A 13,785-nucleotide genomic window follows, 5' to 3' on the forward strand; every position below is an offset into this window, starting at 1 on the left:
AGAACTACGTAGCCCTGATTTTTCATTTTTAATGAGAATACGTAGGACCAAGGTTTTAATCCTTGTCGGGTCCCTTTCACTCCAAAAATAATTTTGTTCAATATTTTCTTATTTATGGAAAAAATAAATATTTAAAATAAACACACCATTCTTGTTGGTTTTGGTTTTTCTCAAAGCAAGTGTTTCCCTCTTTGTTGATACTTAAATCTTATGTAGGTTGTCTTTATGTTCTCCTCTATTTAGATTACACAATTTTCATTGGCTCCTATTCTAGTTGCAATATGTAATATCTAGACTAAACTCATGTCCTCAAACAACTTAGTGATCTTGAATACTTTTTAAATATTGAAGTAAAAGATCTCTCAAATGCTTATTTTTTCCCAAACGAAATATATACTTGACAAAACAGGAATGTCAATAGCTAAAAGATAAAGAAATCTTCACTCATCTTCAAAGAGAATTAAAACTTTCTAAGTTTGAGCTTGGATACATAGGCGAATGTGTTTTAAATCAATCAATTGTTAGTAGTTTACAATATATAAGACTAACTAGATCTAAAAGTAGATATAGTGATAAAGTTTGTCAATTATCTAATAAAATAATTTCTATAAATTTCAAATAAACCCATTTGTATCGTTTGTTTAATTTTAAATAATTAGCATTCAACTTCATCCATTTTTAATTAAAGGTTTAAATATGTTTTTTATCGCCTAACTTTAAGTTAAAATTGAAATTAGTCCATCTTAAAAAATGTGACTCAATTTAGTCTTTTGGTTTTAAAAATGCGTGGATTTAGTTATTTTAACTAAATTTAAGTTTATTAGACGTTTCAAACATGTTTCATTATTGCATTTGAATTGTTTATACCATTTGACACATTTTCGTTTTAATGTTAACTAAGAAATATGTTTGAAACGTTAAATAAACTTAATAAAATTTTATTAAAAATTTTAGATCCACGCATTTCTAAAATTAAGAAACTAAATTTGGTCAAAATTTTGAAGATGGATTAATTTAAATTTAAGGGACCAAAAACATATTTAGTCCTTAATTAAATAATGTAACTTCTAATTTTATTTATAATAATAGCATTTTGTAAAATATTCTATTCGTTTTTATAATTTTTTTATTTAAATTTTATACTTTTAAAAGAACAAGAAAAAAATATTTCTTTATTATTAATATTAATATAAAAGAAACAGATATTATTTATCAAAATATAAAGAAAAAATATATTTAAAAACTAAAAATGGTTTACTTATATTTTATTGAAAGAATGGAAAATATATTAATGTTCTTACAAGTGAGAAGACCTAAGGCCACATATTCTCCTTCTCGGTCTTCAAATTTTGGTTTCGAAAATTGAAATACTTGAATTGAGGTACCTACAAATATACTTCGATGATAAGTTAGTGTGTGCAAATAATAATTATTATGGAATAAATAATAATATCCAATCATATGATAAAGAATAGTTTCTTCTTAAGCGTACTTGCTTATTTATATTAGGCTTAAATATATATTTGATCCTATTTTTGTTGATTTTATTCAATTTGGTCTCTATTTTCGTTTTATGTTCAATTAGATCCTCATTTTTGTCAAATTGTGGTCAATTTGGTCCTTCTCACTAACGGTGTTTAAATAGTTAACGTTTTTGAACAGTACATACCACGTGTCAGCTCCTGATTTTTTTGATTTTTTTTTTGATTTTTTTGATTTTTTTTTAATTTTTTTTAATTTCAAAAAAATGGTCCACGTGTCAAGTCATAATTGTGCCATGTGTCAGTTTGTGGCAGTATTATTTTTTTTGTTCAATTTAGTCCCTATATTCGTTATTTTTGTTCAATTTAGTCCCTATATTCGTTATTTTTGTTCAATTTAGTCTGACACTAAATTTAATATCTTTTATACAAATTATATTAATATCTTTTCTAAAATTGATCTTTAAATTTATTATTTTTTAAATTCAATTATAAATTATTAAATTTAATTATAAATTGAATAAATTCTTATATTTAATTTCTAAATAGAATATAATTATTTAAAATATTATGAAAATATAATTATTAATTTTTTTTCTAATATTTATATTCTAAAATATTTTTAAAATTGATATATAAAAATATTTTAAATATTCAAAATATTTTAGAAAAATAAACTAATATTTGTAAAATTAACATTTACATATAAAAAATTTTAGATTTTAATATCTAAAATGCAATAAAAATATTAAATACTTTAAATTTAAATGTAAATTTTACAAATGTTAATATATATTTTTAAAATTTTAATAATTATATTGTAATAATATTTAAATAATTATATTTTAATAATATTTAAATAATTATATTTTAATATTATTTAAATAATTATATTCTATTTAACAATTGAATCTAAGAATTATATTCAATTAATAATTAAATATTATAATTTAGAATTAAATTTAAAAAATAAGTAATAATAATGTCAATTTTAAAAATTAAATGGTTCTATTTTCACAAAATTTGGGACTAAATTAAACAAAAATAACGAATATAGGGACTGAATTGAACAAAAATAACGAATATAGGGACTAAATTGAACAAAAAAAATAATACTATCAGAAATTGACACGTGGCACTAGCATTGACACGTGGCACAATTGTGACTTGACACGTGGACACTTTTTTTGAAATTAAAAAAATTAAAAGAAATTTTAAAAAAATTTAAAAAAATTTTAAAAAAATTAAAAAAAACCAGGAGCTGACACGTGGTATGTACTTTTCAAAAACGTTAACTATTTAAACACCATTAGTGAAAAGGACCAAATTGACCACAATTTGACGAAAATGAAGACCTAATTGAACATAAAACGAAAATAGGGACCAAATTGAATAAAATCAACAAAAATAGGGACCAAATGTATATTTAAGCCTTTATATTATTTTTAATGGATCTAAACTCAAATAAACGTCATGATAATTAATTTTAGATATATATTATCATTTGATTAAAACTAATACTTATTGGTCTTCTTAATATTTCTTGTCTTTTACTTCAAAACAAGATTAACATGTTTCAAGTTTACTAATTCATTTACATCCAGCCTAACATTCTCCGCTTATGAACCCTGTATTATTATTAATACTATAAAATCTATTATAAACACACTTTCAATGAGATCAAAATGCATCATAAGAATTCAATAACCCGAACACGTATTACTCTTTAAATTCTTAAATCAATATTAACATTGAACAAGTTTCGCCAATTTGAGTTTTGTTAATCACAGCCAGTTAGAGATTAAGTAATTAAAAAATTATAAAAAATGTGTTTTGATAATTATTGACTTTTAGTAAAAGCCAAATATAATAATTATTAATATTATAAATTAAGGTATAAGGGTAAAAAAGGGAACTATGTATATATATTTTAAACTTTAAAATCCGCTTCGCCAAAGCAAACATGCGATGCGAGGCAAAATATCGTAGAAAGGCATTACAAACAAAGCCATAATTTGGCAACACTGCTTCCTACTCTGTACATCAAAATATTTAAACTGTAAAATGTACATCCACCAAGTGGAGACAAAATATGTAATATGATATGCTTCAAACACCAAAGAGCTTCCCACGAATTTAACACTTCCTCTCCTCCTCCTACTACTTCAATCTTCGTCCATCATATCTGCACCACACCTGCTGCTGCATATAAGTACATAATTCTTAGTTTTCAACAAAGGAAAACACATGTAATCGCATTCATTTGCTATCATTCAACAATATATTCTCTAAATTAGCATGCACTCAATCTGATTTGTGTAATTAACCATGTTATACCCTTTTCACAGGGATATTATCCTTTTCATTGAATTATAATTTAATTTAACAATAATAAATGCTGGATAACAAAACCACTTATAGTATCAAATGATATTACTTAGAAGTAAAGATTATATACTCTTCTGTATCATGTAATTTGTATCATTTCAATTTGGTATCAATTTTGAAGGTACCAAAAACTTATTTAAGCTATGTTTTATGTTTTTAGTCCCTGAATTTGGACATGAGATTGAAATTCGTCTTTAATACCAAAAACTTATTTAACGGGTAAATTTTATTTGACATATCAAAAATGTTTACAAATAGAAAATAAAGTAAGAACATGTCAAATGATATAAACAACTCAAATGTTAACATCAAACGCATTTGACACGTCAAAAAAGTTTAACATAATTGGCTTAGAAGAACTATATTCATTAATTTTTTAAAGTTTAGAAACCAAAATATATCAAAATTTCGAAGAGAAACGAATTTCAATTTAGCATCAAAGTTCAGGAACTAAAAGCTAACTTAAACCTTATTTACTCCTTACTTGACAAACAATATTAGGTCGTTACTTTTAAGTAAACAAGTATTTTAAGGATTTCAGATCTATATTAATCCCAATCTATTCTTGATTTCTAAATGACATGATTTCAAGAATATGAGCACTTTCTCTTCTAAGAAATGGAAGGAGTCTGCGTGACCGTATCCAAGCAATCGTACGAGAAAAACGAGAGACAACACTAAGGACCTTCCTATAACGATAAGTTTATATGAACACTCAACCTTAAATACTTGTTTTATCTAGCCTTGGTGTGTTTATTCAAACCCTAAGATATGTATGATGAGATAACTTCTAATGTCAGATCTCCTAGAGGCAAGACTAAGGACATCCCTGAAAGATTAAGTTTATTCAACCTTGAATCCTTGTTTTATCTAGTTTGGTTGTGCTTACCAAGGACATTAAAAGAATATATCCTCACAAGCATTTTTTTTTTCTTCGGATAACCTGGCTTAGATTGAGAAACCAAGGAAGAAACTAACTCTAAACTTGAACGTAGGACATAAATATTTTAATACAAGGGTGTCTTCTTTAAAAGTACAAGAGTATCTGAATTGTACTTTTAGGTTCAGGTATTAGGTATCAGTGAGTACAAAATGATGGAAAATTAATATTTTTAATACACAGAAAGCCGCCAATGATTATTTATAACTGCAGAGTACCTATCAAGATGAAATAGAAGTTTTTCAATGTTGCTATATGACTAAAGTGAGTTGTGAAAGTGAGGCTGAAGCCTAAAGAGCACTGGACTATCTAGTGAAAACTTCAATTAAAAGTGAGACAAGGGCTTCAGGCTACATAGAGCATCAAGGTTACAGTCTCAAACCCATAGCATACCTACCCTCGTATAATAAACTGATAAACCAAATGGATTTACTATTCTCTTTAAATCAACACTCAACCTTTACCTCGTTTGGGCAGTTAAAACAGAGTTCTTTGAACTAGCCATGTCATCATCGTTATCAGAATCAAAATCTTCACCACTCCATATGCGACGTTTTGGTCTTATATCCATGTGCTCCTCTTCCTAAAACCATTTACAGATTAAAATCAAACAAGAAAGAAGAAAATGGAAGAGTAACTATATGGATAACTAATTAGAGTAACAACCTCTTCAGGAACTTGTATAATTGATGGTGTTGTTTGAAAAGGCACACTGCGTGCATGGGGAAGCCTGGAAAGTTGTTCCAGTAATGCATTCCTGGAAAATCAATTAAAACAAAACCTTAATGTTAGCTCCAAGGAAGTCCTGGCAATAATCACAAGATGCTGAAGCAGTACATGGCTAGATTAGCAAGAACAGAAAATATCTCATAAACATTTAATTTAACTATTACTGTGCATACCTAGCTAAAACTTAAACATGGTAAAATATAATTCTTTTTTTTTTTAATCTCTAGGGTGCTAGCATCTACTACAAGGGAGGGGGATTTGAAGTGGGATCCCCAACCATTGATGGGAAGCTGGTTTTCACCTTGGCTATTTGCTCAATTGGCTTTGGCAGTGAGCTACTCCCATAACAAACTCAGTATAATAGTGCAATCTAAAGGTGGAAAGCTCGTGTCAGGTTTCCTGGTTGACATGAAGAGGCATTTGGGCATAGATGATAATCTAAAATTGTAACTTGTAACAACTTCCCAATGATAACCAACTCCCAAAACAAAAACAGAGAGACTTGTTTTGTCACTATATGCATGAGAAAAAGGATGGTATAATCCTGCTCAAGTTCAGTACTAGCCTCCCTGGCCTAGGCACAAAGGAGAGACAGTTTGCTACAGTGGCTTTAGATATTTGACGTCTAGAAGAACAATCCAAGAACAGAAAGGGCATCTTCCAGGTCTAAACTATAACTTGTTCAGACGAATGCAATTATTTATATGATTCTGAAAAGTTGAAGCATGATACTTGCAGAAATGATGTGACTTAGCAACTAAAAAATATAGTGCATCTGACTAATTAGATTTACAAGCATTAACTAATATTCATGGCCAGATCTTTTCCTCAATCAAAAAGAAAAAAGAACTGAAATCAGAATCATGAATGGTGATACAAGAGAAAAAGCAATAATTAATGTAAACTCACCGCATTTTTTCCAGATCCCTGGGTGTGTTTAAGTTTTCCATGTTGGATGGCTCAGGATGAAGAGTATAGTCTGGACCAAAATATTCATAATATTCATTGTAAGGCAACTTTGGATTAGGCTCCACTCCTACTGCCACTGCGGTCTACAACAAAGAAAGTGCAAAATGGTAATAAAAAAACTATTAGGCCATAACTAAAACCATCTACAATTCCATCCAAGTAGGTACAGAAAGGGACCTCATAACACCAACAACGGGCAACATTCCGAACTGTATATCCTCCCCCACCCAACACCATTAGAGGAACATTGAATGATCTGAGGAAACGAAGGCAATCTGCATGACCCTTCACAGTCAAGTTGAAGCAACCCAACCGGTCACCAGACAAGGAGTCAGCTCCACACTGAAGAACAACTGCATCCGGTTGATAAACATCCATGACTTTTTGAATGACGGGACGAAACAGAGAACGGAAAGTCTCATCATCCAATCCATCATTGAGTGGGACATTTAGAGAATAATTCTTTCCAGCACCCACCCCAATGTCTTTAATGTGCCCAGTTCCTGGGAAAAAATCCCCAAACTTGTGAAATGACACTGTCATGACTCTATCAGTAGTGTAAAATGCCTCCTCGACCCCATCTCCATGGTGAACATCAATATCAATATACAGCACACGCTGACCATCACCAATGAACAGATAGCATGAAGAATATAGTCAGAAAAGGAACAAAGGAAAATTAACTCTAATAAAGTTGACAAAGCAAACACTAACAAGTAACAGAGAAGCCGTTTGTGTAAAAGTAAAATCATAATTTTGGTTTTCACATTCACAAGAACTACAAAAAATTTAAAGGATAAAATATGATTATAGTTCCACAGAATATCTGAAAATTCAGCTTTTAGTCCCCACATTCACTAAAATTGATATTTTAGGAAAATTGATTTTGAATGAAATTGAATTTGATTAAAATTGATTGGAGTTAAAAGGATTATATCTATTATTTTTAATTTAAAGATTGTATCAAAGTTCAGCACGAATTCCAATTTTGACTAACAGCATATTTAACCCAATCCAACTGCTGCCTACTGTCGCAACATCTCATAATCACCCTAGACCCAGAATCAATTCCTCAACGAGGAGCTAGGCATGCCAAAACTCACCGAATCACAATAACTAATGTTTCAATGTGATTCTAAACAATCTAAGACGAAACCAAACACGCACCTAGACTCTCTTCAAGTACTAAAAAGGTGTCTATTTTGAAAATATAAACGGGGTATTCGTGTGTTGGATTGGTTGGGGTTCACAGTAAAATTAAATTCATATCGATCCTATTTAATTGCGTTGGTTTGCTCCGAAAACAGATAATAAAAAAAATACCCTATGAACTTTGAGAAGTTCAAGAATGCCAAGAACAATGTCGTTGACGTAGCAGAAGCCGGAGGCCTCAGCCTTCTTGGCGTGGTGCAGGCCGCCGGCCCAGTTGATGGCGATGTCAGCCAATGGAGCCGCCGGCAGATGCGCGACAGAAGTCGAAGAGGCCGTCGAAAACGGGGCAGTCCTCCCCGACGTTGAAGCGCTTGAGCTGGCGGTAGTGGGAGTGAGAGTTCTCGGATAGGATTTGCGGCGAAACGGAAGACAGGAACTCGACGTAGTCATCGGAGTGGAAGCGACCGATGTCTGCTTCCGCCGCCGGAAAAGGACGATTGACCTGCATCCGGCGGTGGAGACCGTAGTGGACGATGAGGTTGTGGGCCATGCGAATGCGGTGCGGCTTCATTGGATGTCCTTGACCGTAGTAGTAGTCGCCGATGCAGGGTTCGTAGAAATACGTGACTCTCCGCTTCATGGCGTCCGTACCCACCGACGGTAACGACGCGCCACTCTCCGTCTCTGCTCTCTCCCCTCTCGCCATATCTCTCTGCTCCGACCAACAAAAAAACCCTTCTTCTGTGTTCCCTCTACTACAACATCAACACTCTCCCTTCCACCTTTCAAATTTTATAGGGTACGCACGCACCATTTGATTATTCTGTCATTGCAATTCCAAATCAAAAGTAATCAATTTTGCATAGCTTGTAATAGAATTCATGCTTAATTTTAAAGAATATATTTATTTTTAGATACACATATTAAATATTTGGAATATAATTTCACCGTGTTAATTTTTAATATAATAGAAATCGTAATGAATACTAATATTAATAATATTTTTTATATATTTAATAAATAAATACTATTATGAGTTTAATATATTTTTGGTTAAATCATTCTTTTGGTCATTGGTATTCAAATTTTTTTCTATCTCACATTAGTCCTTGATTTTTTTAAAATGATTCAATTTGGTCAGTTAGTTTGATCAAATGGTGTTAAAATCAATTCATACGTCAATTTTTGGTTTTTTTAATTTTTTTAATTTTTTTTAAGTTTTTTTATTTTTTATTTTTTTACATGTGTCACTTCAGAATTGTGTCACGTGTCAAAATGATTCAATTTGATTCCTAAATTTGTTTTTAATTTTAATTTAGTCCCAATTTCTCTAGCAATATTGTCACTTCTTAAATTGAGACTCAATTTATTTTTTTGTATAAATCTTATGATGATATTCTTACTAAAATTGACATTTTTATTAAATATTTGTAGAAATATTTTTAAACAAATTTTTTATTTTTAGTTTTATTATTAAACAAAGTTAAACCCCAAACCCAATTTCAATAATTAACCATTTTGTCATCATATATAAAGACATTATATCATACAAACTTAGTGAAGATTAAAAATAAAATAATTTGTCACAAATAAGTTTAGGAACTAAATTTCAAGTTCAAAACAAAACCAAGTTTAAAGTTTTGTATATAATTTAAAGTTAATTTAAAAATATTTCTAGAAATATTTAATAAAAACATTAATTTTAGTAAGAATATCACCATAAGATTTATACAAAAATTAAATTAAGTCTCAATTTAAGGAGGGACAATATTGTTTTATTTTTACAAAAATTTGGACTAAATTAAAACTAAGAACAAATATAAAGACCAAATTGAATCATTTTGACACATGGCACAACTGTGAATTAACATGTGTAAAAAATAAAAAATTCAAAAAAACAGAAATTGACATGTGGCATTTACTTTAACACCGTTTGATCAAACTAACGGCAAAAACCAAATTGAATCATTTTTAATAAAACAAGGACCAAATTGAGACAGAAAAAAACTTGAGGACTAAATTGGCACTACTTGACAAATACAAGGACCAAAAGAGTAATTTAACATATATTTTCTTATCTAAATTATGATGGAAAACTACATTTCATTATTGTTCCAAAATTTAATAAACTTTAAAATAGATGTTGTCCTCAATATCTAATTGTGTTACAATTTTTTTGACATGACAATAAGGTGATAGAGAGTGTTGCTTATACATAATTTTGAAAATTTTGTCTAGTGTAGGATTGCTTCCACCTTTCTTCTGTTTCTCCAAATTTCTCCTTTCCAATCCATCTCTCTCATCATTCATTCCAAATCTCATCATCCACCTTCATCTTCCATACACGTCAACACCCACATAGACCATATTCTTCAACACCTCTACCATTTCCATCATCTTCCCTCTCTTTGTTTCATCACTAATTGATGGCAAACCCCATAGCTGTGACCAAGAACATACAAAAAGATTGGGCTTCATATGTGGAAGGTGGGCCCAAGCTCTTATCCTCTTGGGCCATCAATGAGTTTTTGTTCTTAGTAGGTAGGTTTCTTTTAACCTTGTATTAGTATAGGATTTTCTTTTGGGCCTTGTGCTTGTAGTGTAGGGTTTTGAGCCTAAAGGAGATGAGCCTTAAAGAGACACATGTGTCTAAGATTTTTACCTTAGCTTGTGGTGCATGCCTTCTAGAAGAAAGCTTTTCTTATTTGCACATTGGTTTATGGACGTCTTTGGTGGAGAAGTGGAAGGAGATCCATGGAGAATGCTTAGGATGAGTTGAAATGCAGCGAAATTTGAGAAGAAGGTGAAGTGAACTCTCGAAAATGGAGGATTGATGAAGATGAAGAGAAGAATTGGAGCTATGATATGGAAGGTGGCTAGAGGAGATGTTGGAGAAGGATAGCCAAGTGTGCTCTCAAATAAAAGTAGAAGGAGTGGAATGCTCTCAACAACTATGCTTCTACTTTGCAAATTCAAGAGTAACCCTTACATGTGCATAGGAAGCTATCATTTATAGTAGATTAGCTTCCTTAATGCAATTCAAATTAAGCACAAATGTAATGGAGAGGTAGCTTGGAGAGCAAGCTGAATTCTCAGCCATGTGATGTAGGGAGTGATGCAAGACGACGCCAAGTGTCCTTGTCACACACTTCTTGCCACCTTCACACTTTCCTTGCTTTGGTCATGCTTAGCTTGCTTGTCTCCATGTGCAACACATGCCTAAGTATTCTCGGCCAAAAGAGAAATTGGTTCGACCTAATTGATGCACCATGTAATCACAAGTGTTCTAGCTTATTTTACTGAAAGCAAATCCTAAACAATGGCCCAATTTAAATCTAGACTACTTCCTCCATGCATCAACTCATATTTTAGAGATTTCTTTAGCCCATGTGAATAAAGTGAAAAGCCCATGATTGACTTGATCATCTTGTGAGAGGCCCATTTGTATCTTCTTCATCATGCTTCTAGTGATTGGGCCTCTAGATGGGCTTGGGCTTGTTAATGCATTTGGGCTTAGGCTCTTTGGGATCACATCATTGGTGGAGAGAGTTCTAAAAGTTTGTTGGGCCTCTAGGAGGAGTGGTCTCCAAGGTTGTTAAACTTGAGAATTTACGTAAACTCGTAAGAGCCTAGTAAACTCGAATCGTAAACTCGTAAGAGTTTACTTTAAATTAAAAAAAAATTATAAATTTATAAATAACATAAAAATGTATTATTATATGATATTATAAATAACTTTTTATATTTTTTATTGTAATATTATTATTATTATTAGCTTATCATATTATAACTTAAATATTTTTTATATTTTTTTGTACTATACTATGCAGCCACGACTAGCATGACTTACGGTCCTAGCCCCCAACTTATAGTCCTACATAGAGGGAGTCATTGGTTAACTATACAAAAAGAATCTACATACACAGGGACTAAAGGGACATACTGGTAAATGCTGCCTATTCTAAACTTAGGAAATAATAATTGAATTTACAGAATCCAGTCATAAGTCTGCCTTGGTCAGGCCCATACAAGCCAAATAGAGGCTCAGCCGATGAGCCAAGTAATCTGTGATTAATGTTATATAAATACAAGTGGACTTAAATAATTAAAGGTACACAATTCATTAATTCTCTAATATGTGATTTGACTTTTGAGAGCTCTCACTGACTTGATTGTCAAAGTCTTTTCCACAAGTAACTTCAAAAACATCCAATTTGGCAACATTGCAAGAAGACATATGCAACATAACCAAGGAGTACCCATCTTAGGAAATCAAAGATTGGGTAAGACATAATTTGTGCTCACTGATATTTTGTTATTGTTTCCACAGAAACAATTGGCGCCCACCGTGGGGCACGAGTTAGTATCTTACCAAAACAATTCGAGAACCTGTGAAGATGGTTTCAACATGTAGCAGAGCTGGTGTCTCAAAGGAGTTGGAAACAAGGCCTAAGGAGGTTGTGACAAACTAGTTGGACTTGGCTTCCACCCTGGAAGGGCAGACCAAAATGCAACATGAGTTCACTAACTTCAAGAAGCGCAACACTAATGAAATGGAGGTGTTGAGACAGGAGAATGCGCAACTTAAAAGGAGGATATGTAAGACCCGAGAAATTTGAATAATTAATTAAATAATTATTTAATAAATGCGGGTAGTATGAGCCTTTAAAGCATTTAATGCGGATTGCTATCATGTGGAAAAGTACTAGCTCAATTGGTGAGAGTACTTTGATTGTGTGAGGAGACTTGGGTTCAAGTCCTAAGTATGCCAATTGTGTATTATTTATTTGTTTTTATTTTTTTTAAATATATGTTGAGCATGATTATGAAATGATGTAATCATTTAATTATATTAGTCATCATGAAACATGAATTGGTTAAATGGTTGAACATTGATTTGGCATTTGTATGGTTATGGGTTCAAGCCTTGGAGAACCCAAATTAAACTTTATTTTTGCTATTTTGGGTTTTGGCTTGAATTTGAAGGGTTAAGGGAAGCCTAGATGCATGGGCAGCCAAGGGAGGCTGAAAAAATCAGACCATAAGGAATCAATGAATGATAATAAACATTGCCATTAAACCTTAAATTCGTTTTTGATAATTATCTAGCTTTAAGGCACCTTTAAAAGGCCAATGTGAGGTAAGAAGAAGAGTTTTGGCAAGTTGTGAGTGTACTCAGAAAACAGAACACGAATTTTGAGAGTAGTAAGGTTGGAGTGAAGCTTTAAAGCTGAATTGGGAGAGAAAGCCAAAGGGAGATCATTGAGGATCAAGAGAGAATTCACAACAATTCCAAAATTAAGCCAAGGGAACCAGGTTAGGGGAGCTGAACCACGTCCTATATGAGTTTTTATGCGTAATTGTATGATTATAGAATGTGTATGTTTGGTTTTTGTTAAAATTGCATTGAAATCTGAATTTCTGGAATTTTCTCTAGAAATCGCTTGGCGGGCTGCTCATAGCCGCCAAGCGGCACATGCCAGTTTAGTAAGTTTCTTGGTTCCCTAAGGAACCGCCTGGCGGTGAATCCCTGTACCGCCAGGTGCCACGATCCTCCAACCCAGTTTCTGGGTTTTGTGATGAACTGCCTGGCGGTGATGAGCACCCGTCAGGCGACGTGAACCTGTTCATTTGATTTTGATATTTTTACGTGTGCTTGAGTGATTCTGATTGAGGAAATGGGAAGTCCTTATTGGTTCTGAGTGTTTGGGCATCATACATAATTGAATTACATGTGAGTGATGGTCAAATGGGACGAAAATTGAATTAATATTATTTGGGGTTGAGATTGTTATCGTGACACTAAGTTAAACGAAATAATGTAAGGGGTTTTCGTATAGTGGGAGCCATAGGAACGAACCATGATCTTAAACTTGTGAGTGTAGCCTTTGAATCGAAAAAATCAATGGAAAACATAGTAGTTGGGGATTGGTTAAAGCTCGCAGGTGCAGAGAAGAAGGTTAGGATTCCTAGAACAGCAAGAACCGCTTGGCGGCACATTGGTTACCGCCAGGCGCCATATCAGAGATGTGAGGGGTGCTCTGGTTCACCAAAAATGCTGTTTTTCGTACTTTTCGTGCAACAGGAACCGCCCAGTGGTAGTACAGTCCCGCCAGGCGCCACATC

The 13,785-nt window shown here is 32.2% G+C and overlaps 1 pseudogene; it reads right to left on the reverse strand.

The window, feature by feature from the left end:
- Window positions 1-3,378: 3,378 nt before the first annotated feature.
- On the reverse strand, window positions 3,379-8,500 carry LOC114164659 (annotated as a pseudogene).
- Between the last annotated feature and the right edge of the window lie 5,285 nt (window positions 8,501-13,785).

Source organism: Vigna unguiculata, chromosome 9 (assembly GCF_004118075.2).
Source record: "Vigna unguiculata cultivar IT97K-499-35 chromosome 9, ASM411807v1, whole genome shotgun sequence".
Taxonomy (NCBI): domain Eukaryota; kingdom Viridiplantae; phylum Streptophyta; class Magnoliopsida; order Fabales; family Fabaceae; genus Vigna; species Vigna unguiculata.